This window comes from Castor canadensis, chromosome 10, assembly GCF_047511655.1.
Source record: "Castor canadensis chromosome 10, mCasCan1.hap1v2, whole genome shotgun sequence".
Classification (NCBI taxonomy): domain Eukaryota; kingdom Metazoa; phylum Chordata; class Mammalia; order Rodentia; family Castoridae; genus Castor; species Castor canadensis.
The window spans coordinates 76,108,507-76,118,830 of NC_133395.1; the positions used below are offsets into that span (position 1 = coordinate 76,108,507).

The window sequence follows — 10,324 nt, forward strand, 5'->3', positions numbered from 1 at the left end:
AGCTTAGTCCAAAATAACGATCTCCTGCAATTTTTATTTAACAGAATGTAAAAGTTATAAGCCCCAAACAAAGGTGAAAAAGTTTACAGTAGATTAGACAGTAAATGAAGTGATAGAGCTCAGATTCAAATCTTCATTTGGTACCAAAGGCAAAGCAAATGGACTCTAAATGACACCAGGCTTTCCTGTGAGAAGGGGACATCTTTCAACAGTGATGCTGCAACTGCCCAGGAAATTGTGGGAGATTTGGGAAACCTCCTTGTGTTAATTGAGGACATTCTTTCACCATTGTACAACTAACACTGAAATTCATTGTTTTAAAACAAGGCATGTTATTATGATTCCAAACACTGTTCAAAGTGTCTTACAATTATTAGCCCATCTCTATGTGCTCACTGAAACTTTTTCTGAAGTTAGCTCCATGTACTAGTGTACCTTGTAATGTCCAATTCCAAGGAAATAGAATGACATCAGTGGCTGACAATGAGCCCCCATTAACGATCAAGGGCATTTGAGACCATGGACACCATCCACCATTTTTCTATTTTCCTAAAAAGATAGAGGGAAGATGGCAGTATTAATCTACGAAGTGCTGACCTACCCCGAGTCACAGATTACTGAATTTTTCTTTATAGTTTGTGGTTCTTGCATGTTTTTTGGAGCAGGAAGGAGCTCATGAGGTGAACACTGTGGAATTGGGCTCTAAAGTTTTGCTAACTTCTGGAGAGTGACTCCGGAAGTGAGCTGCTTTGACTAGCTCACCAAGCAGGTGTGAATGTGCCACCATCAAGGGGCATCAGGACCTGGATCTGAAGGCTTCCTGACAACTGGCTAAGGTTTTAGCAAGGGCAAGGCAACAGCAATAAAATATTCCAATGACAAAGTAAGTTTTATAATCACTTTTTTAAAAAACCCTTAAAGTGTATCCCAAATCTTCTATTTTTGAGAAGGAAAACTGGTGAGAAGCTCCGTCGTCAGCTCGCCGGGGCCCACTGGGTCAGGGTGGGCCTGCACCATTGGGGCTGCAGGGGACCAGAAGATGCTGTGGCGCCACGGGCTCTGATTGGCTGAGCACTGGCCACCAGCAGGGAAAACGTGGGGAGGTGCCAGAGGGGGAATCCCAGGTCCTTGCGCGCGAAGGCTCGGAAGCCCCGCCCACATGGGCGTGGCCGCCGCGCGGCTGATGAAACCGGTGCTCCCGCCCGCGCTCGGTGCTCCATTCAGTCTGCGCGGGCAGGTGTGAGCGGAGGGTTCCGAAAGCGCAGGCGGGGCGCGGCGGCCGGCACTCTAACAGCAGTTCATTCGCTCCCCGCGCCTCCCGCCCGGCGTCCGTCAGTCCGCGCGTCCGTCGCTCCACCCGCAGTGTTGCCGGCATCCCACTGCTCGCCACCACCCGCTCGGTGAGTGTCGGGTCCCCGCCGGCGCCGGGACCGCTCCCCATGCCCGGGTCACCTTGGAGTCGGGGTGGGGGGGGAAAGCCCAGCGCCGCGTGGGGTCGTGGGAGGGCGGCGCGGGACAGCGGGGGTCTCTCGAGGGGATCGCTGACATCTTCCGGAGAGGCCGAGACAGGGAGGGCCCGGGGATGTGCGCGCGGGGCCGGTGCCCAAGAGGCTGTCGCCTCCACGGAGTCCATTTTGGTTCCCTGAAGGCGCGGCGTGGTGCATGATGCAACACCGACCGAGTAAGCGTGGGCGACCTGGGCCGCGGTGATGCCCGCTCCGCGCGCCTGCTGGGGACCCGGACTCAGGGACCAGGGGTGGTCCGGTGGGCAGTGTGGGGCTCCGGTCACGGGTCGGCCCTGGAGTCGTCTGAATCCGCCGGCAGCAAGGGAGACCTTCCCTTACATGGCGCGGTGCGGAGCACCCCGCCCCGCCACGAGGTCCGGGGACGTGTCATCAGCCGCGGTTGGGGACCCCGCCCGGCGCTCGGAGGGTGGTCCCGGGACAGGTGACCGGCCTGGGGACCCGGGGGTCGCGGCTCCTGCCTCTTCGTTACCTAGACCCAGGACGCGCCCAGGTCCGTCCCCCACCCTCCTTTCTGTCCCCCCACCTTCCCCCGTTACTTTGGGGAAGTTCCTCCATGGTGGGCTTCCTTGCGACTCGGGTGGTCAGAAAATACCGGGTTCTTGTAGCTCTCCAGATGGCTTGGAGTGGGAGGAAGTTCTTCCGGCTTGGGGAAGACAACCTATTCTCAGCGTGTTCCTCTCTGCGTAGTAGAAAACTTCCCGGCATTGGCAGGTCACTGGGCTGTGTGTACACAGAGCAGCCAACACGGTAGTACTACTGTCGCGTGCATGCCGGGTTCCTTTTCAGAGGGTATGGGGACCACACCGGAGTTCTGCTGACTTATGCCTCAGGGAAAAACCTACACTTACCACTATCCACAGTCGTGCTCTTCGGGCTACCTGTTATTCCACACATAAGAGGTCAGGGTTGGGATTGCAATCCCAGGTGAATCTCCCTAAAATTATGCTCTTATAAGAAAAATTCTACCAGACGGGTGGACACTGTTTTCTGGCAGTGGCCTAATTGTGCTTAATTCATGTGTGTGGCTCAGGTAATAGGAAAGCATGATACGTTTATCTCCCTGATATTTTTAGTTGGTCTCAAGGGAAATTATCATTATTTTTATATGAACATACCCTTCTGTTGTGAAAACAAAAGATCTTATTTAAGTCACAATCAGAAACCGGGGTGGGGGTTAACAATGGTTTTTAAAGGGTTAACATATTAAGATCAAGTTCAGTTATTATAAAGGAAACATTTAAAAGTGTCAAAGGAGTTTTGACTAGACAAACAGGGTAGGGCTTAGTAAAGAGAGGTCAGAAATGTGCTCAGTTGTCTGGACCTGAATCTTAACAGCCACGTGGCTGATTTTAGGCATATGATTACTGGCTTTCAGTGGAAAGAAAAAGGCATGAAAGACAAGATTGATACCTCAGGGAGTTTGAATTCGGAGGCACGTTATGTTCATTATATTATATTGCTGAAGGTCTCAGTTTTTGATGGAATTAAATTCATGTTTATTGATTACTCAAGACTAGGTTTTTTTTTTAAAACAAGTTCAGTAAAAAGAGGTAACTGTGTTGAAAGGCTTAGCATAATGTCCAATGAAATGAATCCTTTGTCATCATTAACCATGTATTTGGAGGTGTTGCTGATTAATCCTAGCAGGAGTGTGAAATCTCAAACAGGAAGAAGTCCTTGTTATGAAGAGAGCTGTTTCTCCTAACCCTGGAGATACTTGGGTCTCTGCCCAGAGGCATCATCTGAGATGTCCATCATTTCACCTGCCCTTAATCGGTACTTGAAGCAAGACCTACAGATGAGACTCTTAAGTGTTTTCTGTGTCATTGGTCCCTCGGGCCTGGGTGATTTTTTTTGGGGGGGAAGAGGGGGAGGGACTAGGGAATTCATCCCAGAGCCTGTTGTACGCTAAGCATTTGCTCTACTATTGAGTCACACCCGTAACACGCACATCTTGGATACATTTTAAAGGTAGACTCAGCCCGGTGCTGGTGGCTCACGCCTGTAATCGGAGCTACTCAGGAGCCAGAGATCAGGATTGCTGTTCAAAGCCAGCCCAGGCAAATAGTTCTTGAGTGACTATCTCTTTTTAAAAAAACCCATTACAAAAAAAAGGGCTGGTGGAGTGACTCAAGCTTGCGTAGCAAGTGTGAGACCCTAAGTTCAAAACCCATTGCTGTCAAAAATAAATAAAGGTAGACTGAACAGGATTAGTCAGTGTTCCCTGTGATGGTTGATATAGCCCTGGCTGCCTCAAACCCAAGGTCCTCAAGCCTCCACTTTCCAGTTGCTGGGATTATAGCTGTGCTCTACTATGCCTGGCACAATAAATGACTTTTTAAGATCTCCCCACCCCAAGGGACAGGCTTGGTCTAGATGATCCTCCTGGCAGCCACCTGCCTCAGAGTGCTAGCTTCCTTTCCATTGACCCAACATCAGAGCTTGGGGGTGTTCTTCTAGCTGTTTCCTCTGTTGCCTGCCACCTTCCTAGGCTCTCCACCCCCTCCAGCCTGGTGGTGTACTTGACACATGGGATGGGATTGCCTCAGAAGTTGGGATTTTAATGCTCTTGGATTTCCCAGGCTTGGGTCAGGATCGCAGGGCAAGGTTCTGCCTACCTCAGGTTTTGGTCTCCTCCAGTGAGGTGCGTCTTCTGTGGTAAGTTTTTAGCCTCAGTAAACTTGAGGGGCTTCTCTTTCTGTTCCTTCATAATACAGACCCCCACCAAGTCCAAAGCAGCCTTGAAAATAACTGGATGTGTGCCATAATTTGAGGTTTAAGGGTTTAGTACATCTCTCCCTTGGAATCTTTAGGAGAACGGGCACAAATGGGGAAACCATTTGGTGAACTTCTAACTATGTTCATCTCTCTCCCAAGGCATTGGCTCATTGCAGCATTGGCAGAGTGGGGATGCTCTTTCCAGACGCACTGGTCAGGATTCAGTCCTCCCACAGGCTGCGGGAAAGACCTGCCTGCACGTTCACCTATCCTGCTCCACCCAGCGCTTGCTTTGGGCTTTTCTTCTCTGGTTGTTGTTGTGAACAGTAAGGACCTACAGATGGTGCATTCAGGGGTCTCTCTGTGCACGGTCAGGACAGGCTATGACTGAGGGGAGAGACTCCACCCTTCACAGCTTCAGTGTGGCCTGGATACCGCTGTCCTGAGGACGCCAGGGGAGGTGGCACCGAGGCTGGGAATAGCACTGCCTGTGGATGTCTGGACTCCTGGCTCTGCCCCTCTCTCTGTGAGCAGCTTCCGGAACGTGATTGAGACTTTCTGAACCTTACACACTTGTAGATCACAGAAGCCTGGCCTTCTCAGCCTCCCATAGCGAAGCTAGAAAGCTGAAGTCCATGGTGTTCCTTCAGAGAGCAAAGGCGCCGAGTCCACACAGCTAGTTTCTGTCTGGAAGCTGGTTCTCTGGGGGCGCAGAGGGCATGCAGTTTTATTTCTGACCTTGTCACATTCTTCCTGCAGTGCTGGTTCAGGATGTCCCATCAGATAAGGTTCCTGACTACAAGGACAACCAGATGTTTGCTCAGTTGTTTAGTAGTGGGTCCCAGCTCACATCAGTCACAGAGACCATTTAGCAGTGGTGACCCTGGGTGTGGCTTCTGCTTGATATGGTCAGCCTGAGCTTATGACCCAAATCCCCAAACTTGGGATCAAACAAGATGCTGTAACCCCTCTCAAAAAAGGAGACAATCCCTAGAGTGGGCTCCACCTTTTTTTGGTAGGGATGTGTTTTCTAAGATGTTTCCCATAGCCACATAGAATTTTTTTTCCATATTGCTTACTTGGTAATTGTCTTTATGTCATTTGAGAAATTTATGTATTTATGTATCTCACTGTGTTGCCCAGGCTGGTCTTGAACTTCTGGGCTCAAGGGATCCTTTTGCCTCTGCCTCCTGGGTAGCTGGGACTATAGGAGCACACCAGTGTGCCTGGCTTTGTAATTGGCAGTTCTTTGATTTAGGTGTGGGAGAAAAATGATTTTCCTAACAATTTCACTTTGCTCTCCCATTTTGCTGTGGCATTAAAATGTAGTTCCATTTCCTTGAGATTGTGTCTAAATTAGACGAGGGTAGGGGCAGCTGGGCCTCAGGAGCACCTGCCAGCAATGTACCTATTCCATCTGGTCGTGGGTCTGTGGGGAAGAATGACAGCTTTTGGTCCTGACTACCTAGATTTCTCTTGAAGTCATCACTGTTTGGGACTCAAGTGCCACCCTGGTTGTGGGATGATGGTCTCAGGGTCTCTTCTTAGTGGGCATGTCTCTGGGGGAGGGGAGGCAGCATTGAGAAGGGAAGGGAGCTGAACATTTCCTCATGCTTTTGTGACTGTCATCATCCTGCCTGTGAGGGGCTTGAATTGATCTGTTAAGGTTAGCTTGGAAATAGCCCCTTTCTCTGTATCATCATATCTACCTACCAAGTGCCATCAGCCAGTCTTACCCTGGATAGGAAGGAAGGAGGAGGCCCTGGGACTGGATGAAATAAATAATCCAAGTGCCTACTACTAAATAGCTCACTGTGTACTTTGCACTTGATGTGTTTTCTTGAACTCTCACAACCTCCTGGAGGCTAGTCCTGGTGTTTTGACTGATGATGGGATAGAGACAGGTTGCCCATGGGCACAGAGAGAAGTAATAAGTGGCCTGGCACCAGAGTAACCCCTGAGTGTGGCAGGGCTGTGGGCAGCAGCTGTGCCTGGGCTTCAGCCTCCCTCTGGAAGTATCTGGAAGCCAGGTGCACACAGAGATGGCAGTGCAGCCCTGGCTATTGGTCTTGGCCATAGGCACTGGCCTTTGTCTGGGAGTAAGTTGGAGTGCTCCCCACACCTTGCTCTGATTTCTCTGAGCCTCAATGCAGATGTTCCTGGCACAGCTGGAGCCGGAGGTCTTGGGGTAGCTGTGTTGGGCTGGGGGCCAGACACAGGAGCCTTATGTGTGGCAGAGACTGGGCTGCATTCTTTCTGGGTCAGAAGTTTGTCATTCATATCACTAGCGTCTGGCTGGACATGGCACTTCCTGCCCCAGACCCTAGGGTGCCTGTGTGATTTACCCCACCCAGTCACCCCTGAGCTCCACCTCTTTCCTGGAAAAGAGAGCCCTTCACAAGGGGTCCTGTAGGAACAGAGACTGTTTATACTCTGGCCTCTTGAGGCCAGTTGGCAGCTGTAGTCCTCTGTGTCCTTGTGTTTCCCTCCTCTTTGCTGTTTTCTACCCATGTGGTGACATGGGAAGTGACCCCTTCCTTACAGGATTTTGACACCCTCAGAAGGCCTGGGGCTGGAGTGGTCAGCCAGGAAATGCAAGGGTTCTTGGGAGTGCTTTCCTGGGGTCTTAGCATATCCAGGTGGTAGAGGTGCCTCCTACCTTCCCCTGGGATGAGGAAGGGGCCAGAAAGCCAGGAGCCTTGGACTATAGGCCCTGAGTACCCTCAGGCGCCCTCTAGGAGGGAGGACTGATGGGTGGAGATAGGGAAACTTCCACGCTTTCTGTATTCTTCTTTCCTTTTCTCTTTTAGTTATTTTTTGGATAACATTTCAAACTTGAAGTTGCAAAGTGGCTTACATTTTTGTCTTTTTGTTCTTTCTCTCTATATGCACGTGCATGTGCATGCTTTTCTGAGCCATAGTGCCCTTTTATTTCATAAGAACAAGGATGTGACATCTTCGTTTGGTTTTTTTTTTTTTTTTTTTTGGTGCTGGAGATGAGCCCAGGACCTCATGCATGCTAGGCCAATGCAGTATTAGCCTGACAGTATGATATCGAAATCAGGAAGCTTACCAATGGGATAGACTTATTATCTAATTCACAGTCCATGTTCAGTGTGGACCTGTCCACACAACGTCCTTTATAGCTATACATATCTTTCGAGAAGTTGGTGGGGAGGGAGCATCTTTCAAAGAAGGTCTGGTTTATTTTTGAACCTTTTGAGCCTCTTTCAGAAAAAGTGTTTCTAAGAATGAGAATGTGCTTTGGAAAAAAGTTGGCAACTGCCCCGAAGAGAAGGAAGGAGGAAGTTAGTCACCCATAATTCCTGCACAGAGGCTTAGCTCCTGGCCAGGTAAAGGGCTTGAGAGAAAGGTGGTTGGAAGACTTCTTTAGCTGGCCACCAGACCTGTGGGCCCTGTACCTGCCCCCACACCTGGCAGGTGCCCCGCACAGTCCAGTCCTCAGGCTTCTTTCCCACCCCTGCTCACCCCTTGGATGGCTGCCCACCTCTGTGGGCCGCATTAACTACCCTAGTGGTGCCTCTGTCCTGATGCATATCTCCGGGGTGAGGAAGGGCAGAGATCATTATTTAATACCCCGAATTGTTTGAGACTTGCAGTGTTGCAGGTTTTCTCTTGTCTGCTCTGTACCCCTTGCTTCCTGGACTTGCCAGGGGCAAAGGGTGTGCATGAGGTCTGTCTGAGGGCTGTGGCCCCAGCCTTCTGCTGGGTACGCCTTGGCTATTTCATACAGTTGTTAGACTTGTCTTTGGGTCTGCCTCTTGGCCCTGCTGTTGGGGGAGGTGGTGTTTACTGAAGAAATAAAAGGCAGCATTCTAAACTGAATGTTAAAGATGGTGCTCTCAAACTCAAGCTTGAGTTTAGCTTAGTGAGTTTCAGACCTTCTGGGCAATGTAGTTCAGATCTTGCTTCTCTGTTCCGTCTGTTTCAGTTGTCCCATTGCTACCACCAGCAAGCAAGGTGGCTCCGCTTTTTCCTGGGCTGAAGTGGATCTTTGCTCAGTGAGTCTTGTTTCTGTTCGTGGCTGACATCCATCCTCCACAATCCTTTGTGCCTCAGTTTCCCTGAACTGTAAACCTACACTATGCAAAAAGGGGCCTCTGAAGGTCATGATCAAAAGCCTCTAGTATTTTTCCATGTGTTTCTTTGTTCTTCTCCTGCCCCAGACCCTCTTCTTGAAGGAGCTGGCCTTGACAGTGACTCTAATCGGCAGCCGCCCAGAGTCTGAGCATCCCGCTGAGCCCAGTAACTCCCAACCTGGCTGTGCCTGCACCAGAGGACTGCTCTTCAAAGAACGCTTTTGAAGTGCAAACATTTCCTTTCCTGAAAAGAAGGGAAATCGAAATGAAAACATATTGTTCTGCGCAGACAATGTTCTCTTCCATCAAAGAACGAGTGGGCTTTATAAAGGGAGGTTCACAAATTAGACCTTGATGTGGCAAACTGGGTGCGAGGCATCTTGGGGTCTCTGAGATTGGTAAGATTGTATTAGATTGTATTTTCCCTTAAGGTTGTAAATCTGATATGTTATATTCAAATATGTCTTGAGTGTTTTTGTGTTTTTTTTTTTTTAAAGGTTTTATGGTAAGTTTTTGGAAATGTTTGGTGAATTACAGTATCATTACAATTTAGAATATTATGTAGCTAATAAAAATGGTGTTTTCAAGGAACATTTGATCATAAGGGAAAACTAATGTTAAAAGTGGAAAAAAATCTGAGTACAATTTTCTGTATTCAGGGTTATCTTAATGAGATCTGTATATTTGCACAGAAAGAAAAGACTGTCAAAATTGGACTTTGGGGGTTGGGAGTAGAACCTGTGGTTAGCATTTGAGGCCCTGGGTTCAATCCCCAACACCAAAAAAAAAAAAAGGGAGTTTGTTTTAGCTGCTGTGTTTGTAATACCTAAAATAGTGCTTAAATATTTATTGAATTAATAGTTGTATTTTTAGTAAAATAGTGTATTTTAAAGGAAGAATGTCTTTGAGGTAAATAGTAACATTTTGGCAGGCGAATGGGGCAATACATTATTTTAAGTTTCTGTTTTAAATCTGCCCTCGCATCTCACTTTGAGGTTTATTTTGTCCTTAGGTACAAATATTTACCACATTTTGTATTTTGGTGCAAATCACGTGGCTAATGGGTGACTTTATCATTTCAGTTTTTGGAATCATCCAGTCCTATTGAGATTAGAGTGTGATGATGTAACATTTTTGCCATGGCGGTCACCCTCACAGATGGGGTAAATGACTGCTTTCCCTCACCCTGTGGCTAACTGCCATTGGACCATCCTACCCCATCCTGTTGTTGACAGGTTTTTCCAGATTCGCCCAGGATTTCTCATCTCTGAGCATCAGGGCTGCCCTGGCCACATGTCATCCTGATTTTTAAATTTATAAAGGTTATCCTAAAAACATGGTTTCTTATTCCCACCTGCAACGAAGGTTAACTTTAAAAATGCCCCTTGTTCAGTGAAGGTGGCCTGTGGCTGTCCCCAGGTCTCTGGTGAGATTATTGGTCCCTCTTGTGGGAGGATGCAGGAGCCTTGTTGGTGCCTATCTGTGCTGTCAGCAGAATTTCTAGAAGCCTGGTCTTGGGGAAGCCTCTGCTGGAACCCACACACTACTGTGTGCCCCAGGGCTGTGGTTTTCAAGCTTCTTTGACCACAATCTGTAGTAAGAACTAAATGCATGGGGACACATTTGTAAATAGGATGAAATGAAAGTTTTGGTGAAACTACTCATTCTCTACCTACCCTGTATTCTGATAAATATTTTGAGGTGCTAGGGCTCGAACCCAGGGTCTTGCACATTCTATCTGTACTTCCAGCACTCTGGTAATTTTTATTCTTTTCTATTTCATTGTTTTAAAAAAGTATCCTGGTGCAACTTGAAGTTTGCAAAACTCTGCTAGGTTTGGATCCAGCTTGCAACTCTGTCAGTGGTACCCAGAATGTCAGACAATGGGGTCTTAGGGTAATTCTTTGTCCGGACCACTTTGGGCAAAGTATATAGGGCAATTATATGTTTCTTCTGTGGTGATTTTAGATTTCCTTTCTG

General features: G+C 48.3%; 1 protein-coding gene across 7 annotated transcripts in view; it reads left to right on the plus strand.

Annotated features, from left to right (window-relative positions):
• The first annotated feature begins 1,261 nt into the window (after positions 1-1,261).
• Positions 1,262-10,324, plus strand: part of Slc7a1 (solute carrier family 7 member 1) — a 68,037-nt gene continuing 58,974 nt past the window's right edge. For 2 of the 7 annotated variants that reach the window (XM_074043631.1, XM_074043627.1), the window contains exon 1: positions 1,262-1,400. The gene's annotated coding sequence lies outside the window, so the exon portion shown is untranslated. Of the gene's footprint in view, positions 1,401-4,403; positions 8,743-10,324 lie in introns of all 7 variants that reach the window. The other 5 variants (XM_074043628.1, XM_074043625.1, XM_074043630.1 and 2 more) reach the window with 5 other exon arrangements.